The sequence below is a fragment of the Anthonomus grandis genome, chromosome 2, assembly GCF_022605725.1.
Source record: "Anthonomus grandis grandis chromosome 2, icAntGran1.3, whole genome shotgun sequence".
Classification (NCBI taxonomy): Eukaryota; Metazoa; Arthropoda; class Insecta; order Coleoptera; family Curculionidae; genus Anthonomus; species Anthonomus grandis.
The window spans coordinates 3,811,740-3,838,698 of record NC_065547.1 but is presented as its reverse complement, the minus strand read 5'-3'; the positions used below and the strand labels follow the sequence as shown (position 1 = coordinate 3,838,698).

The 26,959-nt window shown below is 30.0% G+C and overlaps 1 protein-coding gene across 15 annotated transcripts in view; it reads right to left on the bottom strand.

Annotated features, from left to right (window-relative positions):
* The window catches only part of LOC126750389 (uncharacterized), a 387,538-nt gene that overhangs the window by 98,621 nt on the left and 261,958 nt on the right, over nucleotides 1–26,959 (bottom strand). For all 15 annotated transcript variants that reach the window (XR_007665705.1, XR_007665706.1, XR_007665704.1 and 12 more), the window contains one exon: nucleotides 14,020–14,050. The gene's annotated coding sequence lies outside the window, so the exon portion shown is untranslated. The remainder of the gene's footprint in view (nucleotides 1–14,019; nucleotides 14,051–26,959) is intronic.

Here is a 26,959-nt window from a genome sequence, read left to right as displayed (position 1 = left end):
CTTTTTCAAGGATAACGTGATAATTTTTGAAGATGTTCAAATGGGGTTTTCATTGAAAGAAAAAGCGTTTTCTGAGGAATAATTTCATATATGAACCATTTTTCTGAGCTAAATACTTTCTGAGCTAGAGCCAGTTTCTCGCTCTAAGACCCCATGCCCATCTGATTTGAGGTTTTTAGAATACATTTGAAATTCGAAATTTTTAAATTATACATGGACGTTTTCCCCTATAACTCCAAACCTATTTAAGATATTTTCATAATTCTTTCACAGCATTATAGGAAACACTTTGCAGATTAATTCTATGCAAGAAACTTAATTCTAGCTTAAAAATTGACCTAACAAGAGCAATTTTGGTTTTAGTGTGATTTTTCTTAATGAGTTTCTTTAAGTATATTATGATAATTTTTTAAGTTCCTCAAATGGGGTTTTCACTGAAAGAAAACGCGTTTTCTGAGAAATAATTTAATATATGAACTATTTTTCTGAGTTAAATATTTTCTAAGCTAGAGCCAGTTTCTCCCTCTAAGACCTTATGCCCACCTGATTTGAGGTTTTTAGAATACCTTTGAAATTCGAAATTTTTAAATTATTTGTGGACGTTTTCCTCTATAACTCCGAACCTGTTTAAGATATTTTCATAATTCTTTCACAATGTTATAGTAGCTACTTTGCAGATTAATTCTATGTAAAAAACTTAATTCTAGGTTAAAAATTGACTTTACTAAAGCAATGTTAATTTCAATGTAATTTTTCCTACTAAACTTTTTTAAGGATAACTTGAAAATTTTTTGAGGTTCTCAAATGGGGTTTTCACTGAAAAAAAAACGCGTTTTCTGAGGAATAATTTCGTATATGAACAATTTTTCTGAGTTAAATATTTTCTGAGCTAGAGCTAGTTTTCCCCTCTAAGGCCTTGTGCATATCTGATCTGAGGTTTTTAGAGTACATTTGCAAATCGAAATTTTTAAATTATTCATGGACGTTTTCCTCTATAACTCCGAACCTGTTTAAGTTATTTTCATAATTCTTTCACAATGTTATAGTAGCTACTTTGCAGATTAATTCTATGTAAAAACTTAATTCTAGGTTAAAAATTGACTTTACTAAAGCAATGTTAATTTCAACGTAATTTTTCCTATCGAACTTTTTTAAGGATAACTTGATAATTTTTTGAGCTTCTCAAATGGAGTTTTCATTGAAAGAAAACGCGTTTTCTGAAGAATAATTTCATATATAAATCATCTGAGTTAAATACTTTCTCAGCTAAAGCCAGTTTCTCCCTTTAAGACCCTATGCCCATCTGATTTGAGGTTTTTAAAGTTCATTTTAAATTTTGAATTTTTTAAATATTCATGGACGTTTTCCCTTATACCTCCGAACCTATTTAAGATATTTTCATAATTCTTTCACAGCATTATAGGAAACACTCTGCAGATTAATTGTATGCAAGAAACTTAATTCTAGCTTAAAAATTGACCTAACAAGAGCAATTTTGGTTTTAGTGTAATTTTTCCTAATGAGTTTCTTAAAGTATATTATGATAATTTTTGAAGTTCCTAAAATGAGGTTGTCACTGAAAGAAAACGCGTTTTCTGAGGAATAATTTCATATACGAACCATTTTTCTGAGTTAAAAAATTTCTGAGCTAGAGCTAGTTTTCCCCTCTAAGGCCTTGTGCATATCTGATTTGAGGTTTTTAGAATACATTTGAAATTCGAAATTTTTAATTTTTCATGGACGTTTTCCTCTATAACTCCGAACCTGTTTAAGATATTTTTAAGATATTTTCATAATTCTTTCACAATGTTATAGTAGCTACTTTGCAGATTAATTCTATGTAAAAAACTTAATTCTACGTTAAATATTGAATTTACTAGAGCAATTTTGATTTTAGCGTATTTTTCCTATAGCACTTTTTCAAGTATAACTTGATCATTTTTTGAGTTTCTCAAATGGGGTTTTTTATTAATATGACACATATTATATGAACCATGTTTCTGAGCAAAACACTTTCTGAGCTAAAACCAGTTTTATCTTTCAAAACCCAGTGCCCCTTTGATTTCAGGTTTTTAGAATACACTTGAAACATTAAATTTTTTAGAAATCCATGGACGTTTTTCCCTAAAACTCCGAAACTACTTAAGATATTTTCATAATTCTTTTACAGTATTATAGGAAACACTTTGCAGATTATTTCTATGTAAGAAACTTAATTATAGCTTAAAAATTGACCTAACAGGAGCAATTTTAGTTTTAGTGTAATTTTTCCTAATGAGTTTCTTAAAGTATATTATGATAATTTTTTAAGTTCCTCAAATTGGGTTTTCACTGAAAGAAAACGCGTTTTCTGAGGAATAATTTCATATACGAACCATTTTTCTGAGTTAAATATTTTCTGAGCTAGAGCTAGTTTTCTCCTCTAAGGCCTTGTACTTATCTGATTTGAGGTTTTTAGAATACATTTGCAATTCGAAATTTTTAAATTATTCGTGGACGTTTTCCTCTATAACTCCGAACCTGTTTAAGATATTTTCATAATTCTTTCACAAAGTTATAGTAGCTACTTTGCAGATGAATTCTATGTAAAAAACTTAATTCTAGGTTAAAAATTGACTTTACTAAAACAATGTTAATTTCAATGTAATTTTTCCTATCGAACTTCTTTAAGGATAACTTGATAATTTTTTGAGCTTCTCAAATGGGGTTTTCACTGAAAGAAAACGCGTTTCCTGAGGAATAATTTCATATATGAACCATTTTTCTGAGCTAAATACTTTCTGAGCTAGAGCCAGTTTCTTGCTCTAAGACCCTATGCCCATCTGATTTGAGGTTTTTCAAGTTCATTTTAAATTTTGAATTTTTTAAATATTCATGGAGGACGTTTTCCACTATATCTCCGAACCTATTTAAGATATTTTCATAATTCTTTCACAGCATTATAGGAAACACTTTGCAGATTAATTGTATGCAAGAAACTTAATTCTAGCTTAAAAATTGACCTAACAAGAGCAATTTTGGTTTTAGTGTAATTTTTCCGAATGAGTTTCTTAAAGTATATTATGATAATTTTTGAAGTTCCTAAAATGAGGTTGTCACTGAAAGAAAACGCGTTTTCTGAGGAATAATTTCATATACGAACCATTTTTCTGAGTTAAAAATTTTCTGAGCTAGAGCTAGTTTTCTCCTTTAAGGCCTTGTTCATATCTGATTTGAGATTTTTAGAATACATTTGCAATGCGAAACTTTTAAATTAATCATCGACGTTTTCCTCTATATCTCCGAACCTACTTAAGATATTTTCATAATTCTTTTACAGTATTATAGGAAACACTTTGCAGATTAATTGTATGCGAGAAACTTAATTCTAGCTTAAAAATTGACCTAACAAGAGCAATTTTGGTTTTAGTGTAATTTTTCCGAATGAGTTTCTTAAAGTATATTATGATAATTTTTGAAGTTCCTAAAATGAGGTTGTCACTGAAAGAAAACGCGTTTTCTGAGGAATAATTTCATATACGAACCATTTTTCTGAGTTAAAAATTTTCTGAGCTAGAGCTAGTTTTCTCCTTTAAGGCCTTGTTCATATCTGATTTGAGGTTTTTAGAATACATTTGCAATGCGAAATTTTTAAATTAATCATCGACGTTTTCCTCTATATCTCCGAACCTACTTAAGATATTTTCATAATTCTTTTACAGTATTATAGGAAACACTTTGCAGATTAATTGTATGCAAGAAACTTAATTCTAGCTTAAAAATTGACCTAACAAGAGCAATTTTGGTTTTAGTGTAATTTTTCCGAATGAGTTTCTTTAAGTATATTATGATAATTTTTTGAGTTCCTCAAATGGGGTTTTCACTGAAAGAAAACGCGTTTACTGAGGAATAATTTAATATATGAACTATTTTCCTGAGTTAAATATTTTCTAAGCTAGAGCTAGTTTTCCCCCTCTAAGGCCTTGTGCTTATCTGATTTGAGGTTTTTAAAATACATTTGCAATTCGAAATTTTTAAATTATTCATAGACGTTTTCTTCTATAACTCTAAACCTGTTTAAGATATTTTCATAATTCTTTCACAATATTATAGCAGACGCTTTGCAGATTAATTCTATGTAAAAAACTTAATTCTAGGTTAAAAATTGACTTTACTAAAACAATGTTAATTTCAATGTAATTTTTCCTATCGAACTTCTTTAAGGATAACTTGATAATGTTTTGAGCTTCTTAAATGGGGTTTTCACTGAAAGAAAACGCGTTTCCTGAGGAATAATTTCATATATGAACCATTTTTCTGAGCTAAATACTTTCTGAGCTAAAGCCAGTTTCTTGCTCTAAGACCCTATGCCCATCTGATTTGAGGTTTTCAAAGTTCATTTTAAATTTTGAATTTTTTAAATATTCATGGACGTTTTCCTCTATATCTCCGAACCTACTTAAGATATTTTCATAATTCTTTTACAGTATTATAGGAAACACTTTGCAGATTATTTCTATGCAAGAAACTTAATTCTAGCTTAAAAATTGACCTAACAAGAGCAATTTTGGTTTTAGTGTAATTTTTCCTAATGAGTTTCTTTAAGTATATTATGATAATTTTTTAAGTTCCTCAAATGGGGTTTTCTTTGAAAGAAAACGCGTTTTCTGATGAATAATTTCATATACGAACCATTTTTCTGAGTTAAATATTTTCTGAGCTAGAGCTAGTTTTCTCCTCTAAGGCCTTGTGCTTATCTGATTTGAGGTTTTTAGAATACATTTGCAATGCGAAATTTTTAAATTAATCATCGACGTTTTCTTCTATAACTCCGAACCTGTTTAAGATATTTTCATAATTCTTTCACAAGGTTATAGTAGCTACTTTGCAGATTAATTCTATGTAAAAAACTTAATTCTAGGTTAAAAATTGACTTTACTAAAACAATGTTAATTTCAATGTAATTTTTCCTATCGAACTTCTTTAAGGATAACTTGATAATTTTTTGAGCTTCTCAAATGGGGTTTTCACTGAAAGAAAACGCGTTTCCTGAGGAATAATTTCATATATGAACCATTTTTCTGAGCTAAATACCTTCTGAGCTAGAGCCAGTTTCTTGCTCTAAGACCCTATGCCCATCTGATTTGAGGTTTTTAAAGTTCATTTTAAATTTTGAATTTTTTAAATATTTATGGACGTTTTCCACTATATCTCCGAACCTATTTAAGATATTTTCATAATTCTTTCACAGTATTATAGGAAACACTTTGCAGATTAATTGTATGCAAGAAACTTAATTCTAGCTTAAAAATTGACCTAACAAGAGCAATTTTGGTTTTAGTGTAATTTTTCCTAATGAGTTTCTTTAAGTATATTATGATAATTTTTTAAGTTCCTTAAATGGGGTTTTCTTTGAAAGAAAACGCGTTTTCTGAGGAATAATTTCATATACGAACCATTTTTCTGAGTTAAAAATTTTCTGAGCTAGAGCTAGTTTTCCCCTCTAAGGCCTTGTGCATATCTGATTTGAGGTTTTTAGAATACATTTGCAATTCCAAATTTTTAAATTATTCATGGACGTTTTCCTCTATATCTCCGAACCTATTTAAGATATTTTCATAATTCTTTCACAGTATTATAGGAAACATTTTGCAGATTAATTGTATGCAAGAAACTTAATTCTAGCTTAAAAATTGACCTAACAAGAGCAATTTTGGTTTTGGTGTAATTTTTCCTAATGAGTTTCTCTAAGTATATTATGATAATTTTTTAAGTTCTTTAAATAGGGGTTTCACTGAAAGAAAACGCGTTTCCTGACGAATAATTTAATATATGAACCTTTTTTCTGAGTTAAATATTTCCTGAGCTAGAGCTAGTTTTCCCCTCTAAGGCCTTGTGCATATCTGATTTGAGGTTTTTAGAATACATTTGAAATTCGAAATTTTTAATTTTTCATGGACGTTTTCCTCTATAACTCCGAACCTGTTTAAGATATTTTCATAATTCTTTCACAGCATTATAAGAAACACTTTGCAGATTAATTATATGCAAAAAACTTAATTCTAGCTTAAAAAATTGACCTAACAAGAGCAATTTTGGTTTTAGTGTAATTTTTCCTAATGAGTTTCTTTAAGTATATTATGATAATTTTTTAAGTTCCTCAAATGGGGTTTTCTTTGAAAGAAAACGCGTTTTCTGAGGAATAATTTCGTATATAAACCATTTTTCTGAGTTAAATATTTTCTGAGCTAGAGCTAGTTTTCTCCTCTAAGGCCTTGTGCTTATCTGATTTGAGGTTTTTAGAATACATTTGAAATTCGAAATTTTTACATTATTCATGGACGTTTTCCTCTATAACTCCGAATCTGTTTAAGATATTTTCATAATTCTTTCACAATATTATAGCAGCTACTTTGCAGATTAATTCTATGTAAAAAACTTAATTCTAGGTTACAAATTGACTTTACTAGAGCAATTTTGATTTTAGCGTATTTTTTCCTAGAGCACTTTTTCAAGTATAACTTGACAATTTTTTGAGTTTTTCAAATGGGGTTTTTTATTAATATGATACATACCTATTATATGAACCATGTTTCTAAGCAAAACACCTTCTGAGTTAAAGGCAGTGTTGCCTTTTAAAACCCAGTGAAAACATTTGAAATATTAAATTTTTCAGGTTATTAATGGACGTTTTTCCCTAAAACTCCAAAACTACTTAAGATATTTTCATAATTCTTTCACAGCATTAGAGGAAACACTTTGCAGATTAATTGTATGTAAGAAGCTTAATTCTATCTTAAAAATTGACCTAACAAGAGCAATTTTGGTTTTAGTGTGATTTTTCTTAATGAGTTTCTTTAAGTATATTATGATAATTTTTTAAGTTCCTCAAATGGGGTTTTCACTGAAAGAAAACGCGTTTTCTGAGGAATAATTTCATATACGAACCATTTTTCTGAGTTAAAAATTTTCTGAGCTAGAGCTAGTTTTCTCCTTTAAGGCCTTGTTCATATCTGATTTGAGGTTTTTAGAATACATTTGCAATGCGAATTAATTTAAATTAATCATGGACGTTTTCTTCTATAACTCCGAACCTGTTTAAGATATTTTCATAATTCTTTCACAAGGTTATAGTAGCTACTTTGCAGATGAATTCTATGTAAAAAACTTAATTCTAGGTTAAAAATTGACTTTACTAAAACAATGTTAATTTCAATGTAATTTTTTCTATCGAACTTCTTTAAGGATAACTTGATAATTTTTTGAGCTTCTCAAATGGAGTTTTCATTGAAAGAAAACGCGTTTTCTGAGGAATAATTTCATATATGAACCATCCTTCTGAGCTAAATACTTTCTGAGCTAGAGCCAGTTTCTTGCTCTAAGACCCTATGCCCATCTGATTTGAGGTTTTTAAAGTTCATTTTAAATTTTGAATTTTTTAAATATTCATGGACGTTTTCCACTATATCTCCGAACCTATTTAAGATATTTTCATAATTCTTTCACAGTATTATAGAAAACATTTTGCAGATTAATTGTATGCAAGAAACTTAATTCTAGCTTAAAAATTGACCTAACAAGAGCAATTTTGGTTTTGGTGTAATTTTTTCTAATGAGTTTCTTTAAGTATATTATGATAATTTTTTAAGTTCCTCAAATGGGGTTTTCACTGAAAGAAAACGCGTTTTCTGAGGAATAATTTCATATATGAACCATTTTTCTGAGTTAAATATTTTCTGAGGTAGAGCTAGTTTTTCTCACTAAGGCCCCGTGCCTATCTGATTTGAGGTTTTTAAAATACATTTGAAATTCGAAATTTTTAAATTATTCATGGACGTTTTTCCCTATAACTCCGAACCTATTTAAGATATTTTCATAATTTTTTAACAGTATTATAGGAAACACTTTGCAGATTAATTGTATGCAAGAAGCTTAATTCTAGCTTAAAAATTGACCTAACAAGAGCAATTTTAGTTTTAGTGTAATTTTTCCTAATGAGTTTCTTTAAGTATATTATGATAACTTTTTAAGTTCCTCAAATGGGGTTTTCATTGAAAGAAAACGCGTTTTCTGAGGAATAATTTTATATATGAACAATTTTTCTGAGTTAAATATTTTCTGAGCTAGAGCTAGTTTTCTCTCTAAGACTCCGTGCCCATCTGATTTGAGGTTTTTAGATTTCATTTTAAATTGTGAATTTTTAAATGATTCATTGACGTTTTCCCCTATAACTCCGAACCTATTTAAGATATTTTCATAATTCTTTCACAGCATTAGAGGAAACACTTTGCAGATTAATTCTATGCAAGAAACATAATTCTAGCTTAAAAATTTACTTCGCAAGAGCAATTTTGGTTTTAGTGTAATGTTTTCTAATGAGTTTCTTTAAGTATATTATGATACATTTTTAGTTCCTCAAATGGGGTTTTCACTGAAAGAAAACGCGTTTCCTGAGGAATAATTTCATATACGAACCATTTTTCTGAGTTAGATATCTTCTGATCTAGAGCTAGTTTTCTCCTCTATGTCCTCGTGCCCATCTGATTTGAGGTTTTTTAGAATTGATTTTAGATTGTGAGTTTTTAAATTATTCATGGACGTTTTCTCTTATATCTTCAAATCTATTTAAGATATTTATCTAGTTCTTTCATAATATTATAGAAGACATTCTGTAGATTAATTCTATGTGAGAAGCTTAATTCTAGGTTAAAAATTTACTTAACTAGAGCAATCCTGGTTTTAGTGTAATTTTTCCTACTGAATTTCTTTAAGGATAACATGATAATTTTTGAAGGTGCTCAAATGGGATCTTCACTAAAATAAAACGCGTTTTCTGAGGAATAATTTCATATATGAACCATTTTTCTGAGCTAAATACTTTCTGAGCTAGAGCCAGTTTCTCGCTCTAAGACCCCATGCCCATCTGATTTGAGGTTTTTAGAATACATTTGAAATTCGAAATTTTTAAATTATACATGGACGTTTTCCCCTATAACTCCAAACCTATTTAAGATATTTTCATAATTCTTTCACAGCATTATAGGAGACACTTTGCAGATTAATTGTATGCAAGAAACTTAATTCTAACTTAAAAATTGACCTAACAAGAGCAATTTTGATTTTAGTGTAATTTTTCCTAATGAGTTTCTTAAAGTATATTATGATAATTTTTTGAGTTCCTTAAATGGGATTTTTTACTGAAAGAAAACGTGTTTTCTGAGGAATAATTTCATACATAAACCATTTTTCTGAGTTAAATATTTTCTGAGCTAGAGCTAGTTTTCTCCTTTAAGGCCTTGTTCATATCTGATTTGAGGTTTTTAGAATACATTTGCAATGCGAAATTTTTAAATTAATCATCGACGTTTTCTTCTATAACTCCGAACCTGTTTAAGATATTTTCATAATTCTTTCACAAGGTTATAGTAGCTACTTTGCAGATTAATTCTATGTAAAAAACTTAATTCTAGGTTAAAAATTGACTTTACTAAAACAATGTTAATTTCAATGTAATTTTTCCTATCGAACTTCTTTAAGGATAACTTGATAATTTTTTGAGCTTCTCAAATGGAGTTTTCACTGAAAGAAAACGCGTTTTCTGAGGAATAATTTCAATTATGAACCATCCTTCTGAGCTAAGTACTTTCTGAGCTAGAGCCAGTTTCTTGCTCTAAGACCCTATGCCCATCTGATTTGGGGTGTTTAGAATTCATTTTAAATTGTGAATTTTTAAATTATTCATGCACGTTTTCCCTTATATCTCCAAGCCTAATGAAGATATTTTTATTGTTTTTTCATAATATTATAGGAAACACTCTGTAGATTAGTTCTATATAAGAAACTTAATTCTGGGTTAAAAATTGACGTTACTAGAGCACTTTTAATTTCAATGTAATTTTTCCTACTAAACTTTTTTAAGGATAACTTGATAATTTTTTGAGGTTCTCAAATGGGGTTTTCACTGAAAGAAAACGCGTTTTCTGAGGAATAATTTCGTATATGAACCATTTTTCTGAGTTAAATATTTTCTGAGCTAGAGCTAGTTTTCCCCTCTAAGGCCTTGTGCATATCTAATCTGAGGTTTTTAGAGTACATTTGCAATTCGAAATTTTTAAATTATTCATGGACGTTTTCCTCTATAACTCCGAACCTGTTTAAGATATTTTCATAATTCTTTCACAGCATTATAAGAAACACTTTGCAGATTAATTGTATGCAAGAAACTTAATTCTATCTTAAAAATTGACCTAACAAGAGCAATTTTGGTTTTAGTGTGATTTTTCTTAATGAGTTTCTTTAAGTATATTATGATAATTTTTTAAGTTCCTCAAATGGGGTTTTCACTGAAAGAAAACGCGTTTTCTGAGGAATAATTTCATATATGAACAATTTTTCTGAGTTAAATATTTTCTGATCTAAAGCTACTTTTCCCCTCTAAGGTCTTGTGCTTATCTGATTTGAGGTTTTTAGAATACATTTGCAATTCGAAATTTTTAAATTATTCATGGACGTTTTCTTCTATAACTCCGAACCTGTTTAAGATATTTTCATAATTCTTTCACAAGGTTATAGTAGCTAAATTGCAGATTAATTCTATGTAAAAAACTTAATTCTAGGTTAAAAATTGACTTTACTAAAGCAATGTTAATTTCAACGTAATTTTTCCTATCGAACTTTTATAAGGATAACTCGATAATTTTTTGAGCTTGTCAAATGGGATTTTCATTGAAAGAAAACGCGTTTTCTGAGGAATAATTTCATTTATGAACCATCCTTCTGAGCTAAGTACTTTCTGAGCTAGAGCCAGTTTCTTGCTCTAAGACCCTATGCCCATCTGATTTGAGGTTTTTAAAGTTCATTTTAAATTTTGAATTTTTTAAATATTTATGGACGTTTTCCACTATATCTCCGAACCTATTTAAGATATTTTCATAATTCTTTCACAGTATTATAGGAAACATTTTGCAGATTAATTGTATGCAAGAAACTTAATTCTAGCTTAAAAATTGACCTAACAAGAGCAATTTTGGTTTTGGTGTAATTTTTTCTAATGAGTTTCTCTAAGTATATTATGATAATTTTTTAAGTTCCTCAAATGGGGTTTTCACTGAAAGAAAACGCGTTTTCTGAGGAATAATTTCATATATGAACCATTTTTCTGAGTTAAATATTTTCTGAGCTAGAGCCAGTTTTTCCCTCTAAGACTCCGTGCCTATCTGATTTGAGGTTTTTAGAATACATTTGCAATTCGAAATTTTTAATTTATTCATGGACGTTTTCCCCTATATCTCCGAACCTATTTAAGATATTTTTATAATTCTTTTACAATATTATAGCAGATCCTTTGGAGATTAATTCTATGTAAAAAACTTAATTCTAGGTTAAAAATTGTCTTCACTAGAGCAATTTTGATTTTAGCGTATTTTTTCCTACAGCACTTTTTTAAGGATAACATGATAATTTTTTGAGTTCCTCAAATGGGGTTTTCACTGAAAAAAAAAAACGCATTTTCTTAGGACAAATTTCATATATAAACCATTTTTCTGAGTTGAATATTTTCTGAGCTAGAGCCAGTTTTCCCCTTTAAGACCACATGGCCATTTAATTTGAGGTTTTTAAAATTCATTTTAAATTGTGAATTTTTAAATTCTTCATTGACGTTTTCCTCTATATCTCCGAACCTTTATTTTATGTGACGGCCATGCCAAAACTGCGTAGTCTCCCTCCTCCCTCGGAGGGTCGTAAAAAATTTACTTAAGGGTGCCTAATGTTCATTTGTCTTTTTTTTTCTACAAGAATCAATGTGTCATTTTTATCGGTTTTATGGGGTTTTTATCTGATGACATATATGGGTTTCTAATTAATGAATAGGTAATATCAATGAAGACTGTTTTCCGATTATCTTGGGGCGTTTTTTCTTGCAACTTTTGATCTATTTGAAGTCAAAGTCAAACAAAGCTTTTTTACCATTACCATTACTTCTTGACAAAGCCCAGTCCTAGTTCAAAAGCTTAATTTTAGAAAAATAGCACTAGATAAAAATAGGCCTAACACACAATTGTGAACGTTTTCGTCTATAACTTCCAATCTATTTAAGATATTTTTATATTTCTTTCACAGTATAACAGGAAAAACTTTATAGATTAATTCTATGTAAAAAACTTTATCCTAGGTTAAAAATTGACTTTATTATAGCGATTTTTGTTCCACGGCAATTTTTTCTATCAAAGTTTTTCAAGAATAACTTATTAAATATTTGAAATATTGAGATAGGGTTTTCACCAAAAGAAAACGCGTTTTCTGAGAAACAATTTCATGTATGAACCATTTTTCTGAGACTCATACTTTCTGAGGTAGAGCCAGTTTTTGTCTACAAGATCCAGTGCTCCCCGGATGTGACATTTTCAGAAATCATTTCAAATTGTGAATATTTAAATTTTTTATGGACGTTTTCGCCTATAACTTCCAACCTGTTCAAGTTATTTTTATAATTCTTTGACAATGTTACAGCAAACGCTTTGTAGATTAATTATGTGTAAGAAACTTAATTCTAGGTTAAAAATTGACTTAACTATAGCAATTTTGTTCCACGGCAATTTTTTCTACCAAAGTTTTTCAAGGATAAGTATTTGATGTATTGAAATGATGTTTCCACCAAAAGAAAATACGTTTTCTGAGAAAAAATTTCAAGTATGAATCTTTTTTTTAAGTCTAATACTTTCTGAGCTAGAACCAGTTTTGCCAACTTCCACAAAATTTTAAGTTTTTAAAATGCATTTGAAACTGTGTATTTTTAAATTATTCATGGACGTTTTTCCCTAAAATTCGGAACCTATTGAAGATATTTTTATAATTCTTGTACTATGTAACAGGAAAAACTTTGTAGATTAATTCTATGTTAAATATATATATGTTATAACGCTTAATTCTGTGTTAAAAATTAACTTAACTAGAGCAATTTTTATTTGACTGTAATTTTTTCTGCCAAACTTTTTCAAGGATAACTTATTAAGTATTTGAAGTATTGAGATGGGGTTTCTGAGAAACACTTTTTTCTGACACTAATACTTTCTGAGGTAGAGCCAGTTTTCGTCTACACGATCCAGTGCTCTTCGGATGGGACATTTTCAGAATTCATTTCGAATTGTGAAATTTTGAATTTTTTATGGACGTTTTCACCTATAACTTCCAAGCTATTTAAGTTATTTTTATAATTCTTTTACAATATTACAGCAAACTCGTGGTAGATTAATTATGTGTAAGAAAATTTATTCTGGGTCAAAAATTGACTTAACTAGAGCAATTTTTATTTGACTGTAATTTTTTCTGCCAAACTTTTTCAAGGATAACTTATTAAATTAATGAAGTATTGAGATGGGGTTTGCACCAAAAGAAAATGCGTTTTCTGAGAAAAAATTTCAGGTATTAATCATTTTTCTGAGACTAATACTTTCTGAGTTAGAACCAGTTTTCCCAACTTCCACAAAATTTTAAGTTTTTTGAAACTGTGTATTTTTAAATTATTGATGGACGTTTTTCTGTATAATTCCGAACCTATTTAAGATATTTGTATAGTTCTGGTACTATGTGACAGGAAAAACTTTGTAGATTAATTCTATGTAAGAAACTTAATTCTAGGTTAAAAACTGACTAAACTATAGCAATTTTTGTTCCACGGCAATTTTTTCTACCAAAGTTTCTCAAGGATAACTTATTAAATATTTGAAGTATTGAGATGGGGTTTCCGCCAAAAGAAAACTTGTTCTCTCAGAAACAGTTTCATATATAAACAATTTTTCTGAGTTAAATACTTTCTGAGCTAGAACCTGTTTTACCCTTCAAGACCCAGCGTCCTCCTGTTTTGAGAACAAACTCGAAACCTTTAATGTTTTAATTACTTTTAGTTATTTTTTCCCCATAACTTCCGATCTACTTAAGATATTCCTGTAATTCCTTCAGCATATTATAGAAAACACTATATGAATAAATTCTATGTAAAAATTAGTGAACAATTACCTTAAAAATAAGTCTCAAACTTACCTAAAAGGGCTCCTATTAAGTGAGAGTGTGCCTAAAACAAAAAAAAAATATATATATATAAATTACTTGGGCTGCTTTAGGGGGGTGGAGTATAAGAGAAAAATTGAAAAACCTAATCATAAGATTAAGAAATAACCTTAGTGATACCTACTCTACAATTTAGGGAACAACCTGATCATATATTATTATGTCCAGCTGTGGTTAAAAAAAATGAGTGGTACCACATGATGGAGAAAGATATAATAGATTAAAATTATATGTGTTTTTATATAATATAACCGTAATATTAAACATTTTATCCACATGTAAATAGATTCCTCTGATTAAAATTCAACACGCAACTAAACCCATGTTAACTATTTCAAACCTGGTTTACAAACCACAACCCTACCGACCGTTTTGTCCCTTTCGGTTATAAAGAAATAGGCACCAGGTGGTTAGTACCACCCATGTAGGTACCCAACGGGCCGTTTTTTTTAATGAACAATAATTTTTTTTGCTGGTTGAATATTGAGGAAACTGTATAGTATAGTATAGGGGGAAGGGAGATGAACATGAGTAATTTTTTTAACCTAAAAACATGCTCAAATACTCTTAGGTTTTGACCTGTATTGAAACAATTAACCCAGAAAGATTCGATTGAATCTTTCTATGTTTTGTTACTATTTTCTGGAAAACCACTTATTCATTTTTATTACACGTTTATGTTACGGTCATGCGGGGGTTTATCGGTGGCCAATTTCTCTGTAGTTTTTCTCAGTGAAATCTCACGGAAATGCCCGCTTTTATTGGCGCAATCTCTACGAACCTTAAAAATAAGTTGCATAAGAGTTCTATAAAGGCTTTATGGATAAAACTTTGATTTATGTACGCTGATAAACGGGATGATATTGTTCTTTTGGTTTGCTTATGGCGTTATGTTTATGGGACATAAAAGCTTTTTGAAAATTATAGAAAGTTGATGATTTATGTAAAATAAAAGACCTGTCAACAAACATAGTTCTCAAAAATTCTTCTGTTTATTTGCTCGTCTCTTGCTATTTTGTTGTTCCTTCAGGAAAAGTCAAATAGGTAAGAATGCCTGGAAGAGTAGATCTACTTTTTTATCTACAGTTTCGTGAAATGTTTCGTAGCGAATAGACGTATTTTAGCACGCTCCACGCATTTTTCATCCTGTTATTGATTTATTGTAAAAAGAAAATTTTAAAAGTCAAATATTTCTGAAAGCAACCACTTGAAAATCATCCTCCTAAAGTTGTGGAAACGCACTTCAATTGACTACCAAGTAATTAGTCTATTAAACGTTGAGCCAATCACAGATTAATTTACCATATTAGAGAGGTGCAGCAGTATGGGACGTAACGACATTACCTCTGGACCTAACACGAGAAGTGCATACAGAACCGATGGAAAATCTGATGACGATTTGGAAAAGTTGATTAGGAAGGTATGTGAAACCTTTTCTAATGAAATAAAAAGTGAATTAAATGAAAAAATCAAGAAAATAGAATCAAAAATTGATCAGTTCTGTGAATCCCTAAAAGTCATTGATGCAAAAGTAGCAAGTAATAAAAAAATTACTGAATTACAGTTTCGTGTTGACCATTTAGAGCAAAAATCAAAGGCTAACTCTATACGTATCTGTGGAATTGAGGAAGCCGATAATGAAGACCTATCAGAGATCTTAACTAGCCTTTTCTCAGATAAATTAAATATAGAAATATCACAAAAAGATATTGACTATGTCTTTCGATTAAAGCCAAAAAATCGTAAGACAAATGCACCAGCCCCAATAGTTATAAATTTTGTAAACAATATGATGCGGAATAAGATTTACTTAGCGAAGAAACAATTGAAGAACACTACTGTTTCTATTTTCGAAGACTTAACTCGACTTAGATATAACCTATTAATGTCAACCAAGGAAAAATATGGAAAAAATATGGCATGGACGGAAAACGGTAGAATTTTCACTTGGAATGCTACAACGAGAAAGAAAATTGCAATCAATTTGTTAAACACGGAGGCAGCGGCGGCGGAGGCTCTCTAATATTAACACTGGTCAGGTCCCGCTCATTGGCTATTCAAGGTTGGAAGCATGTATTAGGTATTTCTAGGTAGATACGAATAATAATAATAGAAATTTTTGTAAAAAAAGAAAAAAAATTGCAATGTAGTTCACGCATCTAAACCTAAAATGGTATTTTTGCCAATGGTAATTGTAAAGTATCGGTAAATATACATGGTGATATACACTAATATAAACTTAAATAATATGCTAAATTAATTTATTCTTTTTACTTTTATTTAACTAATCATGGGAGTAATGCTTGTTTTAGTTGCATTGGGTAAATCATATATAAAATAGAAAAAAATAATTTTTATACTATAGATGAATGCTGTTATAGACTATCATAACGAACTGAGCAATTATGCCAATGTTATAACCTCAGATATTAGTCCGATTGAGTATTATTCTGATGAAAATGATCTACTGAACTTCATTCATATAAACATTCGCAGCGCTGGTAAAAACTTTGAAGAGTTTTTGGTATTTGTTGAAAGCCTGGGTTGCACCTTTGATATCATTTTATTAACCGAAACTTGGAAAATTACCTGCTTGGATATTTTTAAAATTTTAAATTATGAGGTATTTTATTCTGAAGGAAGGTTTAATCAAAACGATGGAGTGCTTGTCTATGTCAGAAAGGGTATATTAGTGGAAAATGTTGTTAATATCAAATATAATGAAGTAACTTTTACACATCTTAATTTTAAATTTAAGGAAAACAAATATCAAATATTTGCTCTATATAAATCACCTGCATCGGATACCACTGCTTTCTTAAATGACCTAAACCATTTATTATTGCAGTACAAAAATAATGAAGCCATTTGTATTTTTGGGGGAGATATAAACTTAAATTTGCTTAGCGAAAATGTAACAATAAATAACTATAAAAATATTTTAACTGAAAATGGTTTTCTTAGTTATATAAATAGACCTACTAGAGTAACATCAGATTGTGAATCCTGTATTGACCACTTTTTTATCTACTGTCCCAACAAAATAAAAAATAAATTGACCTTTTTACCATTTATACTAAAGAGTGATGTAACGGATCATTTTCCTATTGCACTGAAACTACAGAAAATTGATAACAATTCAAAAAAATCATGCGATAAAACTTTTGTTATATCTATAGACTATAATAAATTAAATAAAACTCTGGAAGAGGCAAACTGGGAAGTTGTTTACGATAAAGACCAAAGCGAGGAGACATATGAACTTTTTCAAAACATAATAAAAAATGCTATACAATTGGCAAGTACAAAGGTAAATTTTACATCAAAAAATAAAAAACTAAAACCCTGGATCACATCTGGTTTAATTAATTCCATCCGACACCGAGACAAATTAAAAATATCTTATCTAAAAAATAAAAATAATATAACTCTGTTGAATGAGTATAAGAGTTACCGTAATATTTTAAATATGCTAATAAAACAAACGAAAAACTCGTACTTTCAAAAAAAGTTTAATGAAACTAAACAAAATCCTAAAAAAATGTGGAAAATTATAAATGAGGAACTGAATACTAATCAAAATATGAATAAAAACAAAATATCACTTAGATGTGAAAATAACACGATTCAATCTGATAAAAAAGATGTAGCAAATATTTTTAATACATTTTTTATAAACGTAGGAAAAACAATGTCAAGTAAATCAAATTGTAATAAAAAAAATAAGTTTTCCCGCTTAAATTGTACCACTATGTTTTTAACGCCTATTACTGAGGATGAAGTTCTAAAAAATATAAATGCTCTAAAAAACTATTCTGCACCGGGGTTAGATGGATTAAAGAGTACCCTACTTAAGCAAATACGGAATAATATTGCAAAACCCTTGACCCATGTTTTTAATTGTATTATTTTAACAGGAATAATTCCGAATGAATTAAAGAAGTCAGTGGTTGTTCCGATATATAAGGGAAATGACGTGTGTTCTCCAGGCAACTATCGCCCAATATCACTTATTAGTAATATAGCAAAAATACTTGAAGCTTGTATACGCATTAGGTTTTCAAAACACTTACAGAAAAACAACATTTTATCTCCCAACCAATATGGTTTTAGAGAGGGTAAGTCAACCAAAGAGGCACTATTTGAGGTAACAAATCATATTTGTAAAACTATTGAAAAAAATCAAAAACCGTTAGCTATATTTTTAGATTTGGCTAAAGCCTTCGACTCGGTATCACACGATATTCTACTTGATAAATTAGACGACTACGGGATAAGGGGATTAAGCTGGACTCTTATAAAAAATTATCTTACTGAAAGAAAGCAATGTGTTAGGGTGGAGGATGAGTATAGTGTTTTTGAAACAATAAATTGTGGTGTTCCACAAGGTACTGTACTGGGGCCTCTTCTATTCACCCTCTATATCAATGAACTTCTTTTTCTTAGTACATCTGGAAAACTTGTATCATACGCGGACGACACTGTCTTGTTGGTAAAGGGTGATAACTGGGCGAATGCTGTGGAGAGAGCAACTTCAGATTTTGCAATGGTTCGTCGGTGGCTGGAAGAAAATCGTTTAGCAGTAAATATTGAAAAAACAAAATTTATGAGTTTTAGCATTCTCGATAACCATCAAATTAATACAGATGTACTAAAAATACACACATATCAGTGCATATTAAAGGAGAAGCCATGTGCTTGCATGGAAACCTTAAGTAGGACTCCATGTATAAAGTATTTGGGTATTTTTATCGATCAAAATATTAAATGGGAAAAACATATAGAAAGTATTAATATAAAAATTCGTAAACTAATTTTTAAATTTTATCATCTTAGAAATTGTATGCCTCTCCACATTTTAAAAATGTTATATACATCCTTGGCTGAATCAGTCATTAGATATGGAATATCAATATGGGGAGGATCATTTGCCAGTACCATAAATATTTTAAACATTACTCAAAAATACCTTTTACGAGTAATTTTAAGAAAACATTCCAGATACTCCTCAAACCGTTTATACCAAGAAGCGCGCGTTTTTACAATACAGCAAATGTATGCTAAGTCAGTGCTAATATTTGTCTATAAATATCCTGATTTGCGGCGACCGATAGAGAACTTGGGTTGCTATACTAGAAGCCAAGCAGTGCATTCTGTTAGTGTGCCTTTTCTGACAAGAGCGACTACTCAAAGGTTTTTAACATACTTTGGTCCAAAATTTTTTAACCTTCTTCCAAGTAGTATTAGAGAAGTTCGAAATATACATATGTTTGGTAGAGAAATAAATAGGTTGCTTCATGAAAACTTTGAAGTTTTTGCTACGGTGTTGCGTAGATGATTATTTATTTGCAAGTTAAATATAGGGTATATGCAGTTTTATCAGTATATTTGTGGTTAAGATCTGTTATTCTGACTAGGGCGATTTAAATCATTAAATCATTAGTTCATTTAATCATTATTTTGGTTCATTCTTTGGTTTTAATATAGTTAGTATATAGTATAATATAGTATATAGTATATTGGTATATTTGGTATATAGTATATAACTTTAAGTGAATTGTGAATTATATATATTATCTTCTTAATTACTTTTGTTTTGTACACACACAGATTCTAATCTAGGTGTACATCTATTTATACTTTTGTGAGTTTGTAAAATTATTATTATTGTTGTAATAAATGTATTATGTATAAATGTATTATGTATATTACTTCATCTGGATATGAATCAGAATAACAAATTACTCTTCCACGCATTCTGCTCTTTCTAAGAAGACTCTAAAAGGTTCTAAATAATATATTTTTTCCAGGCATTCTGTTTTCCACAGGAATTTGTATATTTTTTGTATATTTGCTCCTCTTTTACTGCTCTTCACGTTCTTTCTTGAGAAAATGCTAAACAAATAAGAATGCCGGGAAGAGTAGATCCACTTTATCTGGATATGGATCAGAAGAACAGTTCTACTCTTCCACGCATTCTGCACAGTTTCACTCAGGAGTTCTTTTCTAAATATACACATCAAAATGGTCTAGGGAACACATACAAATATGTCAATATTTTTGGAAAAAAGTTAATTATTGCAATTTTGTAGATTATAATTTACCCATAATTTAGGGCCCAAATAAAAATAAAAAACAAAATCCCATTTATTACCGTTTATTTAAAAAAATTATAAAAATAAAAATTTACCAAATACAAATTAAACTAGTAGCCAGATGGTCCACCTCTATTATTAATAACACTTGGCGTCGCCTAGGCATACTTAAAATTAAATTATTAATTAATTCTTGCAAGACGAAGCTCCAGAGCGCTTTGAAAAAAGTCAAATCGTTGAGAAGTTGCCTTTTTAACCAATCCCAAACATGCTCAATTGGATTAAGGTCCGGTGAGGTAGAGGGCCAGGGTAGAAGATTGATTTGATTTTCCTCAATAGCGATTCGTACAAGCCGCGCTCGATGTGGTGGGGCATTATCTTGTTGCAACAACGAGTTTGGGCCCATTTCGCGTAAATATGGAACAATTACAGGCAGTAGTATATTATCCCTATAACTTATTCTCTATTCATTGTATTTTCCACAAAAATGAAGTTCGTTTTTCCGTCAAGTCTAATGCCACCCCAAAACATCAGTGATCCACCACGTTGCCTTACTACTTCCCAGGCAGGACGCAAACGACTTTCATTTCCTTCCTCTCTCCAGACACGAATTCTACCAGAATTAGGATAAAATGAAAATCGAGACTCATCCGTAAAAATAACTGTGGCCCATCTTTCTTGATTCCAAATAACATGTTCTTGGCACCACGTTAATCTTGCACCTCGATTTCCTAAAGTTAACCGAGAAACCCTTAGGGGTCTTCTGGCATGAAGCCCTCTCTCATGCAAACGGTTTCTAATAGTTTGACCTGAAACCTCGACGTTATGCACTCGTGAGAGCTGCTGAACCAAAACAGAGGCTGTTACCGTGGGATTTCTTTGAGCTTGCAAAGTTGTAAAACGGTCTTGGGCAGGTGTGGTAACTCGCGACGGGCCTTGATGCCGTTCTCCAACATCATTTGTCTCTCTATATCTTGTCCACAAACAGTTAATTACACTGGAAGATGTATCCAAAGCTCTTGCAACGTCTCTTTGACTTGTTCCTGCCTCAAGCGTTCCGACTGCTCTTAGCATTTCCTCTCGAGTTAAATGTCGTCTTTCCATTTACAGTAGCGGCCAAATGTAGAGAAACTTTTATTTTTTTAAAAAATTAATTAATAGGTTAAATAAAAAGTTTTAATTTCATCACTAAATCATTGGGTACCTTAAGTTACTTATAATGATATAAAAATAAACACATTCTTTAACACATGACGAAAATACCAAAATATTTTTCATTTTTTTGCGGCCATAAGTGGAGAAACTTTTTTTCCGATCATTCCTAAACAAACAGTTTTTGAATAAAGAGAATAATATTTTAGTCGTGTGTTAGTATTAGTCGAGTAAGATGCCACGAGGTATTCATTTGTCAGTTCAGTTAAAAGAACTAATTATAAAAAAATATCAAGATGGATTGAAACAAAATCAAATTGCAATTGATTTAAAGCTTAATAAAAGTGTTATATCTAAACAAATCAAGATGTACAAAGAACGTGGAGGTTCTTTAATTAAACCTAAGACCGGAAGGCCGCGAAAGACTACTCCTTCAGATGATAAAGTAATAAGAAGATGTTCCCAAAAAAATCCTTTCTTTACTGCCGTGGATATTAAGAAAGGAAACCCTTCCATTTCACTATCCATCCGTTCCATAAGAAGACGCTTAGGCGAAGGAAACCTCCAAGCCAGACGACCGGCAAAGAAACCATTCATTTCCAAGAAAAATCGGCATGCTCGTTTAAAATTTGCTAGAGAACATTCCACTTGGACTTATAACCAATGGAAAAACATACTTTGGTCCGATGAAAGTAAATTTAATTTATTTGGGTCGGATGGAATAAAGTATGTAAGGCGTCCCCCACATCAAAGATTCAATCCTAAATACACTAGGCCAACCATAAAACATGGTGGAGGTAATGTCATGGTATGGGGTTCTTTTTCTGGGCATGGACTAGGTCCGCTAATAAAAGTTGAGGGTATTATGGACAGATATCAATATTTACAGATCCTCAAGAATCATATGATACCTTACGCCGAAGAAAACCTTCCACTAATTTGGAAATTTCAACAGGATAATGATCCTAAACATACAGCTAAAATTGTTAAAGATTTTTTTGCGGAGGAACAGCTCAACGTTTTAGCCTGGCCTCCACAAAGCCCCGACTTAAATCCCATTGAAAACCTATGGGAACAATTGGAGTTAGATGTTAGGCGTAAATATCCCGAAAAATGTAAAAACAAAGAAGAACTGTTTTGCGCATTATCGCAGGCCTGGCAGGAAATACCAGAAGAAAAAATTGTAAAATTGTTGGAGTCGATGCCCAGAAGATGTGCAGAAGTTATTAAAAACAAAGGTTTTGCTACCAAATATTAGGTTTATTTTAAGTATTTGTAATATTTTGCTTAAGTTTCTCTACTTTTGACCGCTTAAAAAATTAAAAAAAAAATTTTTGTGGGTTTATAAATAATTTTCTTATACACTAGTTATTTATTTTTTATGTTGTATTTGTGTTCCACCTAAAACAATAAAATATATTTTTAAAAAGTAATCTATCAATATTTTTTTAAAAATAATCAAAAGTTTCTCTACTTTTGGCCGCTACTGTATATTGAATAAAAACTAAATCACAATTATTCGGTTGGAACCACAGAAAATACGATGTTGCGTTAGAATTAAAAAAATTTAATCTGCGTTATTTCGACAAAATGTGCAAGTAGCAAAAAACGCTGATCTGGCATGATTTTTTGTACCCAAATATTTATTTTACTTCGTTGGTATCTTAATATTAAAGGTAGTATCTATTCCGTATGAAAATATAAATATATAAAAATTTATAAGGCGAAAAAAACTATTTTTCTAAGTGTTCCTTAGACCATTTTGATGTGTAGATGCTCTTCTTTGAATGAAACAGAACAGTAATCTTTACGTTCTTTCTTCAGGAAATGCTTAAGAGATAGAAATGCCTGGAAGAGTAGATCTACTCTTACAGGTGCTTTACTGTTTACAAATAGATCTACTGTAATAAAAAATAAGTCTACGCCTACAGATATACGCGCTTTTAAATATTTGGAAATTAACATTTGGAAAAATGGCTTTTTTGGTACCATCAGTGGTTCTCTCAAGAGCAATGAATTTTCTTAAAAATCAAAATAAACCAATCGACATGGTACCCAGTTTTAACTGATTTAGTACAAGAAATATATTGATGACAATAATTATTTAGTACCATGAAAGGCTTTCCCAAAATTTAAAAAATTTCTTTAAAAATCAATATGAAGACATAGACATGGTACTCGTTTTTAATTGATTTTCTGCAGCAAATTTAATAGTGAAATTAATTAATTAATATGTACCAATGGTTCCATCCAACTAATTTTCCTTAAATATTAAAAAAAATCCTTGACATGATGCTCATTTTTAACTGATTTTATCCAAAAAATCCATTGCTGAAAGTAATTATTTGGTACCATCAATGATTCCCTTAAAAGCAACAAATTTTTCGTAAAAATCAATATACACATTGTATTACTTTTCAACGGATTTTGTCCAATAAATCTATTGATGAAATCAATTCCTTAGTACCATTAATGGTTCTCTCACAATCAAGGATTTTCTCTCAAAAATTAGGATAAAGCTATCAACCTGGTACTCATTTTCAATTCATTTTTTTCAACAACTCCATTGATGACCTTGATTTTTTAGTATGTACTTTAATCAGTGGGTCTCCCAACATCAACCAATTTTCTTCAACAACCAGAATAAAGCCATTGACATGGTACTCATTTAAGATGATTTTATCCAACAAACGCATTGGTAAAAAAGATTTTTTGGTACCACCTCCTAAAATCAGCAATTTCCTCCAAAACCAAAATAAACCCCTAGTGTGGTAATTATGTGATTTTAATGTTTGTGTAGACCCTGTTTAGTCACTTCCTCGTGCATCTTAATATGCCCTTTTTATTTATTGCTAGTAATTTTAACCTTTGACCTTGCCAGAAGCACTGTGGCTTTTTATGTGTTGTGATGAAAACCCTGTTTGTATATCCCTGATGATGGACATCTTATATGTCCGAAACATGAAGGATAACTGGTTTTTCAAATAAATTTAGTGGAGGATGGCCGAAACTATTTTAGTAACCCTTTGTCAAAATAAACCTATTGACATGGTACTCTTTTTCAACTGATTTTATCCAACAAATCCATTGATAACAATAATTTTTTGGTACCATCGTTGGTTCTCAAAAAATCAACAAACTTTCTTTAAGAATCAAAATAAATCTATCAACCTGGTACTCATTTTCAATTAATTTTTTTCAACAACTCCATTGATGACCTTGATTTTTTAGTACTTTAATCAGTGGGTCTCCCAAAATCAACCGATTTTCCTCAACAACCGGAATAAAGCCATTGACATGGTACTCATTTTTAAGTCATTTTATCCAATAAAATCATTGATGAAAATGATTTTTTAGTACCGTCATTGGTTCTCGAAATATCAACAAAATTTCTTCAAAAATCAAAGTAAACCAATCGACATGATACTTATTTTCAACTAATTTTATCCGACAAATCCATTAGTAACAATAATTTTTTGGTACCATCATTGGTTCTCGAAAAATGAACAAATTTTCTTCAAGAATCAAATTAAATCTATCGATATGGTACTTATTTTCAACTGATTTTGACCAAGAAATCCATTTGTGAAAAATATTTTTGGAACCATCAATGATACTCGTAAAATCAATAATTTTCCTCAAAAATAAAAAGAAAATTTCATGACAGCAAATTAAGATAAATCTATCAACCTGGTACTAGTTTTTAACTAAATCCATTAATGAAAATGATTTTTTGGTACCACCAGTGGTTCTCCCAAAATCAATAAATTCTATTTAAAAATTAAAATAAACCTAATCATATGGTACTGATTTTCTACTAATTTCTTCCAGAAAATCATTTCGCGTCAGTAATGCTTTGGTACCGTCAATGGTTCTCCCAAATCAAACAATTTTCACAAATATTAAAACAAATTCATCGATATGGTACTCATTTTCTAGTGATTTTTTTTGACCAACAAATTGTGCTGAAAATTGATTTTTGGTACCACCAATGGTTCTCCCAAAATCAACCCATTTTCCTTAAAAATCAAAATGCACCCATCGACATGGTACTCCTTTAAGATGATTTTATGCAACAAACGCATTGCTAATAAAGATTTTTGGTACCATAATTAGTTCTCGAAAAATCAAAAAATTTTCTTCAAAATTTAAATCAAAATCTATCGATATGGTACTCGTTCTCCACGGATTGTGTCCAAGGAATCTATTAGTGAAAAAGATTTTTTGGTACCACCTCCTAAAATCAGCAATTTCCTCCAAAATTAAAATAAACCCATTGACATGGTACTCTTTTTTAACTGATTTTATCCAACAAATCCATTGCTAATAATAATTTTTTGGTACCACCATTGGTTCTTTCAAAATCAATAAATTTTCCTCAAAAATCAAAATAAATCCATCGACATCATACACATTTTTAATTGATTCACTCCAATAAATCATTTGATAATAATAATTTTTTGGTACCATCCAGGGTTTTCTTAAAATCAACCAGTTTTCCTCAAAAATCAAAACAAACTTATCGACATTTTTAGCTGTTTTTGTCCAAGAAATTTACTGGTGAAATTTATATTTTGGTACCATCAATGGTTCTCTCAAAACCAACACATTTTTCTGAAAAATCAAATTAAATCCATCGATATGGTACCCGTTTTCAGCTAATTTTTTCCAATAAATCTATTGATGCAATTTATTTTTTGGTACCATCAATGGTCTTCCTTAAATCAGTACATTTTCTCAAAAATCAAAATAAATCTGTCGATATGGTACTCATTTTCAATTGATTCATCTAGAAAATATATTGATGACATTGATTTTTTGTTACCATTAATGGTTCTTCCAAAACCAATATATGTTCTTAAAAATTTAAATTAAACTTATCGATATGGCACTCATTTTTAAGTAATTTCGTCCAGAAAATCTTTTGATGACAATAATTGCTTGGTACCATTAATGGTTCTTTCAGAATCAAACTGAAAAATCAAAATAAACCCATCGACATGGTACTCATTTTCAACTAATTTTATTCAGCAAATCCAATAATGAAATTAATTTTTTGGTACCATCAATGGTTTTCGTCCAACATCGTTTATTTGCCTCAAAAATCAAAATAAACCTATCAAAATGGTACTCTTTTTCAAGTGATTTTATTCAACAAATCCATTGGTAACAATCACTTGTGGGTACCATCAATGATTTTGCCATAATAAACCAATTTTTCTCAAAAATCAACAAAAACCCATCGAGATGATACTCATTTTTAAGTAATTTTATCCAAAAAATCCATTGGCAAAACTTGACTTTTTAGTACCATCATATTTTTTTGGTTCCAAAATCAATAAATTTTCTTTGAAAATTAAAGTAGACCTATCAACATGGTACTCATTTTCAACTAATTTTATCCAGAAAATTCTTTGATGGCAATTGGTACCATTAATGGTTCTTTCAAAATAAACCAATTTTACTAAAAAATCAAAATAAACCCATCATCGTGGTACTTATTTTCAAGTGGTTTTATTCAATAAACCTATTGGTGAAAATCATTGCTTGGTACCACCAATAATTCTCCCAAAATCAAAAAATTTTCTTCAAAAATCAGAATAAATCTATCGACATCGTATTTATTTTAAATTACATTTTTTCAATAAATCTATTGATGAAATTCA